At 36.4% G+C, this 22,397-nt stretch overlaps 1 long non-coding RNA gene across 1 annotated transcript; it reads left to right on the top strand.

The window, feature by feature from the left end:
* Positions 1 to 2,743: 2,743 nt before the first annotated feature.
* On the top strand, positions 2,744 to 21,897 carry LOC145276625 (uncharacterized). Its single transcript, XR_013867966.1, has 3 exons — positions 2,744 to 2,758; positions 2,913 to 3,195; positions 21,682 to 21,897. It is a non-coding gene; the product is annotated as an uncharacterized LOC145276625 (long non-coding RNA).
* The last annotated feature ends 500 nt before the right edge of the window (positions 21,898 to 22,397 follow it).

The raw sequence follows: 22,397 nt of genomic DNA, 5'->3' as shown, positions 1-22,397 counted from the left end.
ATTATTTCATCGGCAACGCTCGGCTTTATCCGACTGTTTATAAAAATCAAGTGGCACCTATGCACTTATATTACCGTGCTATTTTTTAAATAGTATTTTCACGTTAAATTCAAGTTTTACATTATCATTTTATTTATTAAACTGTTAGGTGAAAGTACAGTTAACCCAGTCGGTTTCTAATGTGTGGGAAATGTAGCTCCCGAAAAAAGGATACTTTGGATAGTAACAAAAATAACAATTGCCATCAGTCTCAAAGGATTTCTTCTCTACTGATCGAGGAAAAAACGGTGAAGTGTAGTACACCCTCTATTTCTCTCCCCCTCTCTCTATTCCGCTCTTAATATCTCTCTCCATCCATCTCTCCCTCTGTCACTCTCAATCTATCATTCTCTCTATATCAGCCTTGCCATCTCTCTTTGCGCCCCTTTCTCTCTCTAACTCACTCTATCTCTCTCTACGCTTCTCTCTCTTCCTCAGTCTCTCTCTGTTTTTAACCCCCCTCTTTTTGTCTATTTCTCAATCCCTTTATCACTCTCTATCTCCTCTTTTTTCTCTTAGTTTTTCTTCTCTATCTCTATCTCTCTATCTTCCTCTCTATCCATCTACCTCGAACCCCTCATCCTATTTTAATCTCCTAAATTAATTGCAGTGGATAAGGCATTTTTAAAACATTGATAAATCCTATTTTAGTCACCTAATTAACTTACTGTGAAAATAGAAGTTATTTGGAAATTACTGCTACATTGAACAGCACCAGGAGTACCTCGTAAAACGTTTCTATTTAAATTGATCTCGGCAGCCATTCCGTGACAAATTGATATAGCTTTAACCTTTGCTGCATGCGGAATACCTTCGACTTGACTACCAAGTAAAAGAACTACTTATTCTACTTTGAAGCTACTATTAAACATTCAATTTTTCAAAAATCTCATGTTCAGCATCTCCAAAACATTCAGTATGAGGACAAATATTGCAGAAATGCAACCTTATTGTTTGGGATGAATGCACAATGGCACGCAAAATATCACTTGAGGCTCTTGGTTGATCTTTGCAAGATTTGCTTGGCAATGTCAGACTCTTTGGGGATGCAAAAATATTGCCCAGAGGAGATTTCAGACAAATGTTACTTGTAATTCCTCAATCAATACCAGCAGATAAAATAAATGCTTGCATCAAATACTCTACTTTTTGGTACCATGTGAAGACATTAAACTTAATTCAAAATATGCGTGTCCAGTTGCAAATTGCTCGATCTGAACAAACTTTTTAGCATCACTTATGGGATGTTGTGTACGAAAAAGTGCCAGCTGAATCGAGTTAAGGGCGACTTTTTTTACTCTTAACTTCTGTAATTTTATTACATCAAAAGAGCAGTTGGAAAAAAAAGGTTTTTCCAGATATTCAAATTAATTATACGAATTTCACTTCACTAAGTGAACGAGCTATTCTTGCAGCTCAATACAAAGACGTCTATAAACATAACGCCATTATTTAACGTCAAATTCCAAGTGTGATAGTCCCATAAAAATTCATCGACACTGCTGTGGAAGCAGATAACGGGGTTAATTATCTAGCAGCTATATTTACCATGGATGACACCGCATGTACTGCAACTGAAAATCGGCGTACTAATTATCATGGTGTGAAATATAAACCAATCCAAGCTTTGCAATGGCACATTATATCATTGTGCCCATTTGAGCCACAGCAACGCGTGGCAGGGTACAGCTTGTTATAAAATAAGAGTAACGGATGGTTCGAGGTATCCGCATGTAAGCACAAGGTAATTGTTTGTACGTTGGTTATTTTAAGCATTATTACGATTTACTGGGAAAATCATATGTCTAGTATTATATACCTATATCGAATTTATAAATATATTAAGTAGTTTAAACAGTTTTTTCCTTTCATTAGTGTACGTCTAGATAACGTGTTCCATGTCAAATATGATATTTTGCATAACATTTTTTCATTCGCGCAATACATTTTCTTTTGAAAAAGTGTTCCAGTTATATTCTAGCAATATCAAACCTCGTCATAAAAAGAAATGATTAAGTTTAGTATTAATTATAATTGAAGTTCCACAGAATAAAAAAAAACAAAATTAACGTGCGTTCATTTTTCTTTCGTCGTCACGTAATGTAAACTTTGGGCTTAACCCCTATATTTTTTTTACTAATAACTGACAAATATCAAAATCTAACAATACAATATATCCCATCATTGCATTATTTGCTCCATTTATGAACAAGTTCTAATTATTATTACTTTATTTGTCAAATAGTTTTATATTTTCGTTTTCTTTTCTATATTCGTTCCCTTTCCATCTCCACGATTGACGTCAATTTCGAAACAGACGCATATTTTTCAAGTATTTACGACCGTGTCCAAAACATTCTGTTTCGCGTGCTTTGTTTCATATTGTTTTAAATTTTTAAAAATGAATGTCAAATATTCAGATTTGCTAAAGATATGCGTTTATCCGAACAAAACCGAACTGGGTTAATCATTTAATTATGTCTTTCATAGAACTACACACACACACGCACACACACACACACATACACACACACACATATATATATATATATGTATATATATGCGTGTATATTTATATATGTATATATACATTCATATATATATATATATATATATATATAGAAAGAGAGAGAGAGAGAGAGAGAGAGAGAGAGAACCATGCCAACACACAAACGTATCGAGAGAGATTATAAAGAAAGTCAGGTGAAATTTATCTGATGTAAATATAACATATTATTCATGTAATTATCTATTTATGTGTCAATAAATACAAATATTAGTTCATAATCGATCATGAATAAATTTACATATTACACTATAGTTTATTATTATATTTTTAAATAGTTTGTGTCGTATTATTTATCTTTCCGCAGATTACCAAATTGCTGGATTCATTGATGACGCGATTTTAATTAACCTGTCCGGGTATTTCCATACACGTGTGACATAATTTGAGCCGGAAATTATATGTATATAAAAGAACGTTTATATCAGTTCGTGATTAATTCTTGAAGCAGATATACCAGGCAAACTATATAAAAATGAAAACCTTTATGACAATCGCCATTTTGTTGTGCGTCATGGTAGCTTTGAGCGAAGCAGTGTGGAAGCCGAATCCCGTTGATGACATAGACATTTTAACAAGAGTTAGACGTAGTAAGTGAAGTTCTTATTTCTCCTCTTCTTTTTTCTTACGTCTTTTGTCGTTTTAATTGAGTTAACCCTTTATGTCTCACATTTAGAATAAGTGTATTTTAATTATTTATGTATTTGATGAATCGACTTAATTCTTTATAAAATTGTTTATAATTTTATTAATTTGATTTGCTTTATTATCCTGGATATAACTAGTGTTGGAACGTTGATTCACTACCGCGACTTTAAATAACATGTATTTTATAGGTAAAAATCGTTAAGCCAATAGAACACATATTGTTTTTATATTCTGCAGGTTTCATGATTTTTAATTTGATCATTGACAATAAAAGGGTACGATGAGTTTATTGAAAAATTACGTAGTAAAATAATTAATTTCCTGATTTTTATTCTCGGGATATGTACTACATATTAAAGTCTTTTTTTTATATTTCGCTAAGCTGCAAAACGTAAAGCTGTATCAATAGGTAAAAATCGCGAAAAGAATTAGTTCAAGTTGTATAAGAAAAGAAAATTGCTTTTAATGTATCGGAATTATACATTGTGTTCGATTGATAGGAAAGTACGTATGAACTCAAGACTTGTCAATTAATATCTGTATTTCTAGCATATCTATGTCTCTATAAAAGTGAAAATGTCTGTCTGTGCGTGCGTGACTGTGTACATTTTCCTACGAATAATCTCTGTCAATGTTCGGTCAAGAGACTCGATATTTTACATAAGGAGTATTGAGATTTGGGGAAATCTTTTTAATCTGTTTTCGGCCAGTAATTTGGCTGTCAACGGGTAAAAATTTAAAGATTTGACCTTTGAAAACTCTACCAAATTTCTGCGCTAATTTTTTGTCTAAACATTTGAAATTTATAAGTAACGGATATGCAAACATGCGGCATTCATTTTAATCAGTTTTAGGGCGTAAATTATGCTACCAAGAGGTCAAAGTTGAAAGAGTTTACCTTTGTAGATTCTACCAAATTCCTCCGCCAATTTTGGGTCTAAAGACTTGAAATTTTAGATGTCAGTAACTTGGACACGGGTAAAACTTTCTATCTTTATTTGTAGACTAAAATTATAAATGTTAAGAGTCAGAATTGGGGTAAAAGTTTTTTAAAAAATTACCTCTGCGGTTCTTACGAAATTACTCAGAAAAATATATTGAATGCATCATATTCTACAACATTTAGTGCAATTGTAATGTAAAAAGCATTAGCCTGTGCAATATCTATTATCGAGGCCGCGAATTAAGTATTTCCGTGTTGATTATTCTCCAAATCAACGCCTATTTTACCAAGAATAAAACTTGTGTATCATTTTAAACAAAATAAACCATATTACTCCTAGGCTTTGCAATTGAATTGAAATAAATAAAACCGTCAGAAAAAGAAATGTAAATTTTTTCAACCAATACTCGAAAAAAATGAAACGAACAATTTACATTATTTAACAAATTAATTATCCTTAAACGTACATAATGATCATAAGTTGTTTCAATTTGAATCTAGAATGAATATTGATCTGTCGATTAAATGATATTTTTTGTTCACAATGCTACAAGCCAAAATACATGTACGTTTCATTCTTGCACGTAGCCGTGGAGTAACGGATGAAGTATAATGTAGAATTAAGTTACTAATGAAACTCCTCCGGGCGTTGAAAGCTCTAATACTAATTGCGAACGAGACTAAACACATAATTATAATTACTGAATATTCCTATTTCATCATGCTATACGGAAGAGTTGTATGCTACTCCGTGGATAAATTAAAAATTCTGTTCGAAATTCTGTTCAGATTTTTAGTTCAATGTTACATTGGTCGAAATATTGTGACTATAAAATCCAATACAGACACAGTATTCAGAACATTGTACATAACAGTGTCCTTTTTCCCACTTAGTTTCAACGCCTCGCTTTTCAATAAATAATATAATTTCAATGTTATTTTCGACGTGTTTGTGGCTGATTTGTTTTCTAAGCTTGTCGCGTTAGTAGCTTACGATTTCTATCACAATTCTGTATGATTTTCTATAAATATCTAATAATGTTGTATTATGGTGTGGCTCCCAGGTTGGGAAATCGTAATAGTGCGTAGGACTCCCTGACAATGGTACATAGCAGTTTTAGTTACGTCGATCGTCCGTAGGTTCACTTGTTTACTAGGCGGTTGTGATGACAACGAGTTAAGACTAGTGAGTTATCTCACCTTAGACTGGCACTTTTTCTTTATCTTGCCTCTCGTCAATTGTCAAAAATGTCATAACAACGTTGAACCTGAAACAAACGGTTGACGACTTAGAACGATCAGCTGTAACTTAAAAATATGCATTAAAAGACGTAAGTCACAATTGTGTTTGTTTTTGTATAAAATTATATTTTACAATATAGTTACAATTTAAAACAAATCGTCTTTTTTTCTTTTAGTGGTTCTGAAGTTCACAGTTAGCAGTTTTCTCACAGTGCTCTGAGGAGGGAAAAAATGACGCTTCGACAATACGGTCTTCAACAACACATGCCGTGTTTCTCTCTCTCTCTGCTCTATCTATCTATCTGCTGATTCACCGTTTTTATTGGCATTTTGTCGCTTTGTTTTTTCTATCCACGCGTTATGTCAATCGGTTGATACATGTGTTCTTAAGTCACGTTTTGACCTAAAAAAAATCATTCAATTTTGTCTTCACACAGCGACACGTGAATTATCCACTCATGCCAATATCTGTAATTCCAGAGCTTACGAGGAATGTCACGTTTATTTGTTTTGTAAACAAAAAAATCGTCGTCCGATTTCTCTGTTTATGACGTAAGCCCTTCCTCTTTTCAACAGGTAGACAATCGATTATTCGATGCCCACTCTTTTAAATCTTTTATTAAAGTTTTTTCTTTTCAGTTATGTATGATGGTTCCAGCCATTCATTACATAACAATAATTCAATCTGCCATGAAATCTTCTTTAAATTTGACTCAATTTATTTACACTTTCTCAGGTGACGTCAAGTCACTCTTCAGGGTTCTACCTCATTCAAATGTTACACTCGAAAGCGCAACGCTCATATTCAACACACGCCCAATCATGAACAAAAAGTTCCGTTGTGTATTGTTTTTATTGTTTTTTAATTGAATGTGTCAACTTCAGAAAGTCGACTTAAAACTTTACTAAGAAAACTAAAGTGACAAATACACACTTGAATTCGAAGAATGGTTTGCGAAATAGACAGCCACAATGTAAAACTCATCGACTCAAATCGTAAAAGAGGAAAATAATTTTATACCAAATCTGTTCATATCAAGATAAAATCCAAAAATGGTAAAATCCAAAACGGTCGAATTAAATTAATTTTTTACCCTTCACCGGACTATCCCTTCATGTGAAATCTTTTTATCATTTTTCTTTTACCTCCTATTCCCCTTAACTCACCCTTTTTAACCAAGTAAGATCTGTGACTTACTTGTAGTTTCATTAAATACTTTTATATGCAAAATCCGATCCCGCATTTTGCTAATTCCTGTCCTCTGATGAGAAGGAGAGTATTTCTTCGAAACTCCACGGATTAAGGACTATCCACTTATCTTGTGATTCCTTTTTAAAATTAAATATGTTTTAACTCTTTTTCAAGATGTCTTTTAACACGTTTTATTAATCATTTGTTCATATTATGAGCTCTATTTCCTTTTCGGTTTTATTGAGCTTTTACATCTGGTTGAGATTACTTTACTTGTAAATATTAACTCTTTAATATTTATAATATATTTTAAGTTTACCATTTTGATTACCTTGGTAAACTTATTGTAATTTATATATATATATATATATTATTATTATTATATTCGTAAACTGTATCGTATTGTGATGTTTTACAGCAGATTATTTTACCCAAGAACGGGGTATTTAAACCAAAGCTACTTAGCATAACAAAGAGTCCATTAAATAGAAATCACTCGACCTAAGATGTTTTCTATGCCAAGCAGAACTGACTTTTGAAGTACAGTGATGTTCTACGTAATTTCCAAATAGTTCAACTGTTTTTTAAAGATTACTTGGAATTGTGTCAAGTACACCTATGATTATTGGCGCGATGGAATTTTTTTATTCGATAACTTAGCAATCTACAAACCGAGAGTGGTAATAAGATATCTCCCTCTCTCTAAAAACATGACATCATCGTATGCGTCTCTAATAGCCTCTGACAATCAAGTCCAGTTCCTGGCTTTCTCGGCGGTTTAGCTACTAAGACCGGCGAAACGGTTTATATTACTGTATCGATTTTGCATTTACCTAGTATCTTCTGCCTTCGTAGACACTTTGAAGATTGCTGCACGGGCAACAGCTATCCTATCATATAACCTTGTACAGGCTAAGTAGTTCCATTTTTACACTATCGTCTCCCGAGAAAGTCGGTTACCAGCACAAACACTGCCCATGATGATACAATCATTTGTATGAGTATGATGGTAGTTATAATAATAATAATAATAATAATAATAATAATAATAATAATAATAATAATAATAATAATATAATTTTGTTTTCGTTTATGTACGTCTCTCTGGAAAGGGATGGGAATCATCTCCATAGGATATCCCTTAATCCCGGCTTAAAACCAGGAGCTTAAAAGATCCAAGGTTTCCCTAAGGATGTTGGTGGTACCTATAATTGCAGAGGTTTGAAGGCTGCCTAAATCATCGGGGATTTGTAGTTTTTTCAATTGTCCTTCTAGACGACTTAATATGATTCCTAGTATACCAACTACGACCGGGATTATTTGTGTTTTAACCCCATGTATACGCCTTATCTCCAAGGCCAATTGAGAAAAATTGATCCACTTCTCATTCTCCTTCTCTCTCACATTCTTGTCCCAGGGTACTGAGAAGTCTACAATCTGCCAGTTTTTTGAGACCTTGTCAATGACAACCAAATCCGAGCAACTATGTTCTAATTGCTTCCTCGTTACGAAACTTTTGTCCCACCACACCTCTAGCTTGTCATCCTCACTTGTTTTCACTTCATCAAGCACCTCCTCAAACCATTTTCCAGCACACTTCACCCCAACCGTTTTACACACTTCCCAATATATTCGGAGTCCCATGCGATCGTGTCTTTTGCGGTACTCTCTCTTGGCTAGTCCACTACACCCTGCTGCAAGGTGCGCAGTTGACTCTGAGGTCTTACCACAAATCCGGCATTCTGCAGCAACTTCCTCTCCTAGAACCACTTTTTTAAACAATCGTGTTCCTAATGCCTGCTCCTGTGCTGCACAAACAAAAGCTTCAGTACTCTTAGCCAAATATCCAGTTCTTACCCATCGTCATGATTTTTAATCAACCACTTCTGCTATATCCTGGAAGAACCTTCCATGCATTTTCTTCTTAGCCAGTTCATCTGACCTTTCTCTATCCGTACGTTTTACATAATAAGACTTGGTCTCATATACCTCAACTTCATTGGCCGCAACATTAAGCATCCACTCCTCACTTCTAACCACATGTTCCTTCAACGACATCTCCTCGGTTCTAACACATTCTTTTACACTTTTCAATCCTCTCCCAACATCTTTCCTCTTTTGATACAGCCTTGCTACGCTACTTCGAATGTGAAATATACCAAACATTTCTAAAACTGTTCTTATTTTGATATCCATGGCATGCAAATCCTTGTCAAACCATTCTAAAATTCCCGCACTGTATCTCAAAACACTGACTGCCCATGCATTTACTGCTTTCATTTGGTTTCCTCCATACAGTTTCGACTTTGCAATTAGTTTCACTCCTTCCTAACTTTCTCCTTCATTTCTCTGTTCATGATGCCTACACCCTCCAGCACTCCCACATACTTATATCCTGTATCTTCTATTTCTTTCATGATTTCTTCATTTGCCAGCACTATTCCATTCGAATGAACCTTTACGCCTCTTTTCATCACCAGCACCGCACATTTACTAATCCCAAACTCCATCCCAATGTCTTCTGAGTGCGTCCCTAAAAGTTGGGCCAGTCTCTCCATTTCCTTTTCATTTCTACCGAATATTTTCAAATCATCCATAAACAGTAGATGGTTGAGGCGTCTGTCACCACATCCAAAGTTATACCCTAGATTTTTTCTCTTCAAGAGGATGCTCAGTGGCATCATTATCATAACAAAAAAGTGGCGATAAAGAATCTCCTTGAAATATGCCCCATTTTCTCTCTGTTTGCTGTCAGCAGCGTTTTCCATTGGACCATACCTGTCCCAGAAAGCCCTACCACATTCTCAGCCACCTTCATCATCAATAGTGTTTCACGTATCTATGAATCTGTAATCGATCCATGCTACGCTTAGATTCCTCTTCTTCTTCTTCGCATCCTCCATTATTGTTTTATCAATTAGTAGTTGCTCTTTAGTAGCTCTCGAGCCTTTCCGGCATCCCTTTTGTTCGTCAGGAAAAACACCATTACTCTCTAGATGTTCATAAATTTTCTCCACAAATATTCCAGTCAGCAGTTTCCACATCAATGGCAGACATGTAATTGGTCTATAATTATTGGCATCTGTTCCTTTTGCATGATCATTCCTAATCAGTGTTGTTCTTCCCTTCACAAACCAATCAGGGACATCTCCCGACTCTACAAACTTTTGCAGAGCAGCAGCAATAGGTGGATAAAGGTATGGAAACTGTTTAAACCAGAAGCCCATCACTCCCTCTGAACCAGGTGCCTTCCAGTTTTCATCCTTAACGTCATTGATGGTTATCTCCACGTTCTTCATCTGCTGTATTTCTGATAGCCTTTCTCTGACCTCTTCCAACCAGCTAGCCTTCTCATTATATCGCCCTTCGACAGACCAAATCCCACTCCAGAACTTCCTTGCATCTTTTGCATTTTGGAGTGTTGTTATTCCCCGCCTGTTTACTGCCATTTAATTCTTTATACAGCTGAGATTGTTCCGGAAAATGTTGTTCTGCCGAAATGCAACACTTTATCCAACAAATTCCTAATTTTCATACCACCAGTGTGGACCTTCTCTTTCAACATTGTTAGAACGTGCATCGTGCCTTTTTCCAGCAATCTATATCTCCTTTCAAGCTCGTCCTTGGCTTTCTGTCCTACTTTAACTCCTTTTATTATTTCTTCGATGATTCTACCAATGTCTTTCCGCCACCGCTTAATACTTTCTTCAAGACGCCTCTGCCAGTGTGGCCTTCTATCCTTCATTTCTCCATTTTTCTTCTGTAATAAGCCAAGACGATTCGCAATAACGTATGACGCTGCATACAGACGCCTGTTAAGTCCCGTAATCGATATGTTCTTTCTGATGATGTTGTAAATTACTCCTTGAATTATTTTACCTCGTATTTCACCTTCCACCTATCACTACTCTTCATACTTTGAATCTCTATGATATCGTCTCTAAGAAGAACCTCTCTTAACTTCTGAAGTACTTCTTTTTCTACAGAAGACAGAGTTCAAACTTCATCACCACTTCTCCATACATTTGCTTCTTTCACTGGCTCCATTGTCACAGAGTCAATGATCTCATCTGCCTTAGATCCTTCAAACCCTTTCTCATAACTCCCCCTAACCATAGAATTCAATACCTCCTCAGTTGTCCGCCTCCAATCATCGCTTACATTTCCCTTCTGCACTTCCACTCTCCCAGTTCTTTCATCAATGCTAGTTTCATCAATTTTACTTTCGTTATTCATTTCATTCCTAACCATCCATTCAACCTCTTCTCTTACAATCACCAAATAATAATAATAATAATAATAATAATAATAATAATAAAGAGAGGTTGGCCCTCAAAATTGGAACTAACAAAAATTAAATGAGGAAATTGAGCATAGAGCAGTCCCACTGGAACCGAACGTGTAGAAGCCACACAAGTAGAACACCACAGACGGAGAACCTGCGAAGACTGAACCCTACAAACGAGAAAATCGAGAACAATGAAACATAGCTAACATAGGAAGAGGCAGATGAATAGGAAAAATAATACAGTTCAGGGACGAGAAAAAATAAAGCTCGCATCTCTAAGGAATCAAGAACATAAGAAATGAAAAACAGAAACAGAGAAGATTAATAAGCTCCTCCCACAAATCATAGCATATACAATCACGGAACTAAACAGTTTAATTTATGCAGTAGTCAAGTTGGTATGAAGATCAAATCAGAAAAACAGCAAGGGAAAGATTCATCGACAAAACCCAAATAAACAAACATAAAATAGAAACGAAAAGGATAAACAGGAAGACGGAGACGTGGAGAAAATTGAAAATTGGAAATGTGACTAGCAGAGAGAGCCCAAACAAGAAACATGAACTTCTGGAAAATTTACAACAGTCTAGTAAATAATGGTCAATCAACAATTCACCTACTATCCCTACTTGTGCAGCTGCCATAGCACAAAGGAAGCATTCGTATCACAAATTTAACGTAAGTCCAGATCAAACAGACAGAAGTATATAGAAGCCAGAAATAACTTTAAGAAAGAAATAGCGACAGCTAAGAGAGAATTTACTGAAACCACCAAAACACGCATCGAAGCACAGAAATTAGGAACCCGTGACTTCTGAAAAATCTACAACGGTGTAGTAAATAATGGGCAATCAACAATTCCCCCACTATCCAACAATCATGAAGTTGTTTGCTCAGCAACCGAGAAGGCTCATATGCTTGCCAGTCGGTTTTTCATCAACTCCACAATGGGCCCTGCTAATCACCCTGCTAATCCCGGACTTTCCCTTGAGGACAGGCGCTATACTAGACGATCTGAAAATCACCCTTTCTCAGGTGTATGCTATCATAAGAAATCTTGGCACTCAAAAGCATGTGGACTTCATCCCGTCTGTGCTATTTAAAAAGTGCTCCGCCGAAGTAGCTCCAATCCTCTCCAAACTTTACAACAAATGCATTAATGAATCTTGCTTTCTTGCCTGCTGGAAAACTGCTTCTGTGGTACCAGTATTCAAGAATTCTGCCGAAAGAACTGACCCAGTTAATTACCGCCCCATTAGCCTCCTCCCACTTTTTGCCAAAATATTTGAGTCCATAATTAATAAGCTCTAGTCCATCGCCTTACAGATGCTAAACTTCTAACCGACCAACAATATAGATTTAGGAGAGCCCGTTCCACAGCAGGTATTCTAATCTCTGAGCGTATATACCATTCACTTGACAAAGCAGGGGGCGGTAGCTCTAGATATATCTATGGTTTTTGACAGGGTATTTGATGAAGGTCTTCTCAGGAAAATCAGATAATACGGTATCACTGGAAGAATACTTAACATAATTAAATCCTTCTTAGATAAGAGCAAGATCCAGGTTGTCCTCGGTGGTCGTACATCTAAATAATATGATATAAATGCGGGAGTGCCTCGGGGGTCTATCCTTGGACTCCTAATATTCCTAATATTCATAAATTACCTCCCTGACAAAATTGTCTGAGATGGGTATATATGCTAATGACACCACGCTCTATAAAAGGCACGACAGGAAAACAAATGAACACATATTTAAAGAAATGACAGAAACACTTTAGGATGACTTCCAGTCTGTAGTGGAATGGGGACAAAAATTGATGGTCACATTCAATACTACCAGGACTAAACTTGTTTCCTTCAATAACTACAAGAAACCTTCTCTACCACCAATAGCGATGGCCAAGACCCTTTATCTGAAAACATCTCTTTTAAACTCCTCGTCCTAACGTTCACAGGAAACATGAGTTAAAACAATTATATTGAGAGCATCGCCAGGACCGCTGCTAAAAGGTAGGTTCTCTCTACCGTGCTAGAAAGCTGCTAACGCCCGAAAGTATCCTGTACCTCTACGAGGCCACCATTCGCCCATGTATGGAGTATTGTTGTCATATTTGGGCCGGTGCATCTGCTACTACTTTCTCACTCCTAGACAAGGTTCAAAAGAGAGTCGCCAATCTAATAGGTCCTGAACTGTCATCCAAGCTTCAGCCTCTGTCCCATCGGCGTAATGTAGCATCCCTCTGCCTCTACTACAAGTGCTTTAACGGTGAATGTTTCGATGAATTGCACGCACTTGTACCCCCTCTACGTAAATACCCCCGACAAACCCGACAAGCAGTAAAATAGCACCCCTTCAGATAGAGATCCCTAGATGTAAGAGAGCTTTCTAATCCAGTAGTTTCTACCCCAGAACCGATAGACTTCCTGCTTCCCCAACTGTACTGACACGCAGAAATTCAAGTGTAACGTGAACCGACATCTTGCTGCCCAACTCCCCACCTTGTGCCCCTGTAGCCTGTGTCCCTAATATTAGCCCCCTACATCAAAGTGGCAATGTGCCTTGCTTGGGGTTAAAATGTAATTAAAAAAATAACATTTGAACTAAAAACATAGCAGCAAAAAAATGAAGATTAAGACGATATAGATATAAATTTGAACAATGCAAGCAAAACAGGACATTTGAAAACAATGAAAGCCAATTCCTACTAAAATGTGAACGGAGGAAAAACAAAAACAGAACGACCAACCCCAATAGAAACAAAACTGTATTGGAGTAAAATATGGGAAGAACGCCTAAACTACAACAGAAATTCCGAATGACTGAAAGACATGAAAGAAGCGTTACAACAAATCGAAGAAGGAACAGGGAAGGAAATTAGCAAAGAAACCATAAAAAAACATAGGAAAAATGGTAAGCCGGAGGGCACCAGCACACTACGGGGTACATGCATACTGGTCCAAAAAATTTACAACTCTACACGAAAGACTTGCTCAAAACATGAAAAGATATATACAGGAAACAAACGTATCACAGCTTGGATGACAAAAGTCAGAACATCCTTGATACAGAATTATACAGGAACGGGAACTGCCCCCAGCAACTATAAGCCTATCACGTGCTTACTTACTATGCGGAAAATACGGACAGCACAATTGACAGAATAAATCTACCACTCCCTGAATAATCGGGGACGTCTCCCCGAGAAACAGAAAGCATGCCAGAAAGGAAAAAGAGGAACACATGATTTGCTATATATAGATCAAAAGATCATAAAGAGGCCAAAAGAAGACGAAATAATTTAACCATGGCATGGATCGACTAGAAAATGCGTACGGCAGGATCGCTCGAGCATGGATAATAGATTGATTAAAAATGTATAATATACCAAGTAGGATCATCAACGCGATTGAAAATGCGATGAGAACCCGGAGACTGGAATGGCAGCTGACGGGCAACACATAATATAAATCAACATACAAAGAGGTATCTTCCAAGGAAATTCACTATCACCATTACTGTTCATAATAACCATGATGCCCTTGAACACTATGCTGAGAAAGTACGAAGCAGGATACAAGTTCTCTAACATGGAGGAAAAAATGAACCACCTGGTGCACATGGACGATCTGAAACTCTTTGCAAGGACCAAAAATGAACTAGAAACATTAATAAATACCACCAGGATCTTCATCCAGGATATCCAAATGGAGTTTGGTACAGAAAAGTGTGCATTACTAGTTATAAGAAAGGGAAAACTAGAGACGACAGAAGGCATTGAACTACCCAACCAAGCAGAGATGAGGGCACTTGGGGAACAAGACGCCTATAAATACCTAGGAGTACTGGAAGCAGACACCATCAAATCAACAGAAATGAAAGAGAGAATTGGAAAGGGAATACCTCAGGAGAACAAGAAAACTTCTCGAAACGAAATTATATAGCAGAAACCTTATAAAAGGCATATATACATGGGCAGTATCATTAGTAAGATACTCTGGACTGTTCATAGGGTTGACTTAAGAAAAACTGCGACAACTCGATCAGAATATCCGGAAACCCCTGACCATGCACAACGCACTACATCCGAAGTACGATGTTGACCGACGATACGTAAAAAGGAAAGACGGCGAGAGGGGACTGTTGATATAGAAGACTGTGTGAATGAAAGCAAAAAAGAACTAGAAAAATACTTAATGCAAAACATCGAAAGAATAATCATAGCAGCGAGAGGCACAGAAACATGTTTTCGAAAGAGGTGGAGTGTACTGGAAACCTATGTTGTAACTCAGCTTCCAGGGAACACCATAGGCTGTTTTCAGGGAAAGATCTCTGAAGACCTGTGTGAAAGCTCCTCATGAGCCAATAATAATAATAATAATAATAATAATAATAATAATAATAATAATAATAATAATAATACTGAAGCAAAGGAATAGCTTTGCATTGTGGGAAGAAAAAATCTGAGTCTTAGAATACAGTCTTTCTAGAAGTTGTATCTTAATAAAAAATACTTGTTTGTTGCAAGCATAAAACACAAAACCTATAGTAGAGAAATACCGGTTTGACGCCAGGCGGGTTTAACCAGGTTCTACGGACAGGTGAAGCCCCCTTAAGTTTGATTGGCAGTCACTTCGAGATGTCTCGATAAAGATACCGGAGAAGGAACCTCTACAAATATATCTCCTTCTTATGGTGAATGCAAATACAAAGGAATTGAATCTGGGGAGGACAGAACCCGGCCAAAAGTTCAAACGAGCAGCACTTCTGTCTTTGAAGTATCGAGTTTGCCACAATAAAAGACACTCAATTATTATTATTATTATTATTATTATTATTATTATTATTATTATTATTATTATTATTATTATTGTTCTTGTTGTTGTTATTGTTGTTGCGGCTGCTGTTGGTATTATTATTAGTAGTAGTATAAGTAGTCGTGGTATTAGTGCCATTATAAGAGACAACCTTATAACTTATTTAAACATTTATCACTGATATTATTTTTTGAGCGCTGTTGTTCTAAGTGGTTGTAAAGAAATGAATGATTTGTAAGAAATGAACGATTCGTTTAGTAAAATAAAAGAAAGGAATATGCAATTGAATTTCCATACATAGATATGCATTTATATATATTAGGTTGGTGCATAAATAATGTCGATTTTTTACCAGAAGATAAACGTCGAAAACGAGAATAATTGTTCATCAACATAATCTCTCTCTTTTTCTCTCTCTCTCTCTCTCAATATATATATATATATATATATATATATATATATATATATATATATATATATATATATATATATAGTATAGCACTTCCACCACCGGTTGCTTAAGCATATAAAAACCTTCAATCTTTCTAAATCTGAACTTCGCATTGCAGAAGAATCCAGATACTTTATTTACTATATTTCATTAATGAAAACACAAGGCTTAAACGAAAGTTCACATGGCTTTCTAAACTAACTGGTCATATGTTCCCTCACAGGCTCATTTATGAAACCCTGCACTGCAACAATATATGGCACACGGTAACCAATCTGACTTAATTGACTTCCTCTCAAAGAGCGAGAAAGAAGTTATCTTTCTTGGACCTAAATGAATCACCACCCAAAGAATCCATAAAACCACCAAAATACATTATTCAAGCAAACTACATTCACCTCATATATATATATATATATATATATATATATATATATATATATATATATATATATATATATATATATATATATAAGAGTTTCGAATCCTGGGTTTGGATGTGTCTAACTGATGAGCCCAAATGAGGGCGAAAGTTTGGACGTCCGGTTCGTTGATTGTCAACACTCTTGTGGGTTGCCACGTTGTTTGGCTGTGGAATTTTTATTTGTATATGAGCACTGTTAGAGTGGTGGCGGATGTCTATTTAAATAGACATTTCGACGAGTTATTTGCGGACGTCGCTTCTGTGGTCGAGTGGGAGACCTGCCGACTGTCAACACGACGGTTCTAGGTTCAATGTTTGGCTTGGGAGAGATGCTAATCTTGCAGCACTGATGAGTTGTGATACAACAAAACAGTACTGTATGTCGTTGACTACAAATATATATATATATATATATATATTATTTATGTATTCATATATATGTCTGAACCTGTGTGCTTGAATCTTTTTTTTTTTTTTACATGGGTGTCACCACTTATCAAGGCCCAGAGGCCACTCGAGGATAAGTTTTAATAGGTATACATTAGTCATTGTGATTTTAGCATAGTAAACAGTGGGAATTTTGTAACTTGGATTACTTAGGGGGACGATTCAATTAGAACTTGTTCACATTGGACTTTTTCTTTTTTTTTCATAGGCATCAACACACTATCAAGGCCAAGAGGCCACTCAAGGATAAGGGTTAAAGAATGTACAGTAGACAATTGGACAATATAACAATCATTAGTAATTAAAATTTGGTAAATTTGATAACTTATATGGAACGGCTCATCAAGAACTTATTTACGTTAGACTTGAAGACAACCATATTGTAGTCAGCCGGAAAGCAGGAAAACGGAAGACAATTCCACAGGCGTGCAGTTCTAATAAAAAAGCTTTGTTCATGGAATCTACGTTTAGGTTTAGGCACAGATAAAGAGTGGGGGAATTATTGATAGTGTTTACAGCTAGACGAGTGTTTCTTGTGAAAGTTTTGCGAGGGGGGACCATAGATTGAAGCTCAGTCGAACACTTTCCATGAAAATAACGATACATCAGAGACAAACTCGCAACATCTCTTCTGTGAGATAGAGGTTGCAAGGAAGAGAAAAGGACATCTACGAGGCTACGAAGTCTATTTTGCCCAGATGTGGCAACAGTATTCCATCCTTGGACGTACCTGGCTCTTATATAGATAGAGAATTGCATCAGCAGTGAGATATCAAACGGATCGATAGAAAGATCCCACCATTTTTCCAGCGGCCTTGGCAACAGATTTGATATACGTGTTCCATTTAAGATCAGGAGTACTGGTCAAGCCAAGAAGCTTGTCAAAACTTGAGGCCTCCTGAAGACGAGAGCCATTCATTTCAATTGATGCCAGATGGGGATCAGAATGATGATGATGTAAAGAGAGAAGCTTGGTTTTAGATGCATTAAAAGTAACCAGCCACTCCTTTCCCCATTGTACTACATGCTCAAGATCAGAGAGAGAATTGGAGAGAACTTGGTCGTTTACTGTCTTAGATGTGCTACCATAAATGGTAGTGTCGTCAGCATAAATGTCTACAAATGATGTAAGGATGTGATTTGGAAGATCATTAATGTAGATCAGGAAAAGAGTTGGGCCCAGGATGGACCCCTGAGGGACACCGGCATTAATACTGTGGGCTTCTGATTTTTGTCCCTCAACTACTACTCTTATGAACCTATCAGAAAGAAATGATTTAATAATTGAGAAGACATTTCCAGCTATACCATAGCTAGAGATCTTATGAAGTAAATCTTTATGCCATACCCTATCAAAGGCCTTAGATATGTCAAGAGCAATTGCCCTAGAAAGGTTGCCTCTGTCGAGAGATTTGCTAATCCTATGAGATATAACTGTATGCACATCTGCTGTAGATCTAGCAGAACGGAAACCATATTGAGTGTCACTAAGAAGGTTATTTTTGTTGAGATGGTTGATTACTTCTGTATTTAACACAGATTCCAGCAACTTACTCATGACGCACAGGAGACCTATTGGCCTGTACTGAGAGGGGGATGAGCGATCACCTGAATTCTTAAATACAGGGCATACTGATGAAATTTTCCAGGGAGATGGGAAACTATTCTCCTTAAGACAACGTTTAAATAGTTTTGTAAGTATGGGCGCTAATTCAGGTTGAAGTTTTTTGAGTACTATAATGGGAATACCGTCCGGGCCAGTTGCTTTACTGGAATCAAGCTTTTTGATTAGCTTGGCAACATCACGTACAGATATACGTATATCACATAGTGTGTTTTCTGATACAGGAGGAAATATTGGGGGTTGGCGGCCTTGATCACAAAAGGTAGAATTAGCTGCAAAGTTCTTGACAAAGAGTTTGGCTTTGTCTGATGCTGACGATATTACCTCAGGTCCATTGATGATAGTTGGGATGGAGCACACGCTTCTGTTCAGAATTCTGTTTGCTATTTGCCAAAACTGGTGGGAACCAAGCCGCTGCTCAGCTACTTTGGACTTAACAGATTGAGCATTCAATCATCTTGCGTTCTTTATTACTTTCTTACAATGGTTGCTGGCAGTCCTGAAATCGGCTTTAGTTTCCATACATCTATTACGTTGGAAACAGTGGAAAAAGTGATTTCTGTGCGCAATGGCAGCAGCACATTCTGGAGAGAACCATGGCTGGCTGTTAGGTTTTCGCTGAAACTTTTTCGAGGGTATTAAACGGTCAATACCTACAATTAACCATTCCGTCAGGTCTAATACTATAGAGGACACATCCTTTTTAAACATGGAATGCAGAGGTAGATCAGATATAAATGTACGGAAACTATCCCAGTCAGCCTTTGTGTATCGAGATATTGTACGATGGAGAGGTACGTCTGGGGACTTATTACATTTCATTTTTATCTTAATTGATACAACAGAGTGGTCGGAAGATTCAAGAGGCGACAGAACAGAAACTGAACATAGTTCAGGGCAAGTTGTGAGAAAAAGGTCTAGTAGGCTCGCATACTGGCCGTCATTGTCGGGCACGCGGGTGGATTCCTGAACAATCTGAGTAAGGTCATAGGCAATGGAGAAATCATGACAGAACCTCCCCTCATCATCGGTCTTGTTTGAGTGGGTCAACCATTCGACGTTGTGAACATTGAAGTCTCCACATACGTGAATGTTAGCTGAAGGATAAGTAGATAGGACTTGGTCAATTTTCTCAGATATGCTTTTAAAGATAGTAACTCCGCTGTTGTGGGGGCGATAGAGAGTAAATATAAATGCCGTAGTGTGAGCTAAAGCAACCCGGAAGCACATGTAGGATAAGTTAGGATCTTCCCTGGAGATGGCCCTACCACATGGAAAGCTATCTTTAATATAGGCACATATTCCATGCCCATGGCGATCTTGGGGGTCAGATTTAGAAGTTAAGTTAGAGTATCCTTTAATTGCGAACTCTTCTAGGGAAATAGCCTGTCCAATGCCAGTTTCACTTAAAAATAAAAGGTCTGGTTTAGTCTCCTGTAATTGGGTTTCAACCTCTGGAAGGTTAGAACGTAGACCCCTTATGTTGGAGAAGGAGACATGGTAGTAGGAGTGTGCGTTGGAAGTTGGAGAACCGGGTTTAATCGTGTATTTTTTCTTGAAACTTGTCATGATGAAATTTTGGAATTTGTGGCCAAGGTCGTCAGATTTACTTAGAGCAGGACAGAGAGGGGAAACTAAGAGAGAAAAAGAAATGAAGAATTTTTTTTTATTTGTAGCTAATGATAAGGTAAAGCCGTAACAATTACTCACTAGTATGGCATCGAGAGGCCCCACCAGAAGCTACTGCATGGTCCAGAATCCATTCACCAAATGGCAATACAGCAGCCCCAGTACTTTATACCTGCTGATATGACAGCCTCCTTAGTGGTTAATCCGAGGTTCGGGTCCCTGACTATCAGGCGGATAACGTCAGCCCAGACAAAACGTTTACCTCCAGCACCCTTACTAGTGACATGGCTACAAGGATAGACATAGAAACAGAAAATTTCCGCCATCTCCGCCAACTGTTCGCACAAAATACTGCCAACCTAGAAAACAGCTTTCTCTTCTCCCTTTGTCAGAAAAATCACTCATTAAAAAATTTGTATAAATAAATATATGTGTTTTATTACACATAAGGATTCCGTTAAGAATGTTGTTATTTCTATTATAAGAACCCAAGTTTGTCTCCTGGGTTCGTTGCCGAATGGCTGAGATAAACTGCGTCACACACACACACATACACACACACAAACACACACACAAACACACACACAGTAAATCGAACTAACTAAGGGAGATAATAACGTCCGGTGAATACCGGAAAAATATCCAATAAATAAAACATTGTTTAGTAAATCGTTATTTTTTAATTTTTTTTTTATTTTATTTGCATTTCCATGCACCAATCATGGATATATATATATATATATATATATATATATATACATATATATATATATATATATATATATATATATCACTAAAACATCCGCTAGGTCATAAGCTTCATTTCGGTACCTTACTTGGGTGTATTGCCTGTAGGCTGAGATAAACCGCGTCACACACACATACACAAACACATGCAGACAGACAGGCATTAGGGAAATTTATAATAAGGTTTAACGTTCTCACCATTATATATCGTGTTTTACTTTTTTCGGCACTAGAAATTTCATAACATTCCTATCAGGATGTTCAATAATGTCTTCTATTTTCACCTAAAATACATGTACAACTGTTTCACTGTATTCTACACAGACGCTTTCTTATAAGTGTAGATATGTTAATGATACTTAATTTTAAATTATGGAATTGTCTGCGAGTTGAAGAAGTATCCGATAATCAATCTATATTTCTAAATTCCAGATTTTTTTTCATCTATTCCAACGCTTGCCTATTTCCTTGTTATATTGAATTTTGAAGTGACCTAATCACTCTCTCTTCTTTTTACCACGTCGATTTATTTTGATTTCACCAAAACGTATTGTTTTTAATATTGTCCATTATTATATATTGATGTATAACGTGTGTTTCGCTTTCTGTTCTTTATTATAGGTAGCTGTAAAAAAATATACTTACAAACGGTGCTGTAGTGGTGGTGTAAAAAACGTCCATCAATGCTGTAAATGGTTTCAATGTAAGTGAATTGACATGGGAAACAGAACAGCTGTCGGAAATATCAACGTGAAATTCCTAAGAAAATATTAAAATTTTCAACATGAAACAAGTGTAAAAATAAAAGTGTGCACAATAAAATATGATTGCGTTTTATTAGAGTTTTCAGAATTATTTTTCTGCATTTTTCGCCTATCTATTGTTCTTGCTATTGTGATATCTGTTTGTTTTCATATAAGTATGAGGCAGTAAATCCATGAGTTTTGATACATCTTTTTTTCGGTCATAAATCATCATTATTGTCGTTTGCAATTTTTTTTTCGGAAATAAAATACATACCTTTATTATACTGGCAGAATTTATAAATTATATGTACAGGTACGTGAATGTTTTGCATAGTAATGCACGAAACCTTTCTTTGCGAATGTTTCATTAAATGTGCTTGGTTCATACGATTAGAAACACGTTTTTATTGCTGCTAATAAAAAGCATTACAATTTATAGTACTATTTTTATTTAATCTGAATCAATTTGGTATATTTAAGATTAAGATAAACAGATATTTGCTCACCGAGAAAATATAGTACAATTCTTTATTATGCATTTTAGTATACTAAATTTTTATTTTAAAAGGAATACTGTATAACAACGATTGA

Source organism: Euprymna scolopes, chromosome 1, assembly GCF_053919585.1.
Source record: "Euprymna scolopes isolate OS-2025 chromosome 1, ASM5391958v1, whole genome shotgun sequence".
Lineage (NCBI taxonomy): Eukaryota > Metazoa > Mollusca > Cephalopoda > Sepiida > Sepiolidae > Euprymna > Euprymna scolopes.
This window is presented reverse-complemented; position numbering and strand designations above follow the sequence as displayed.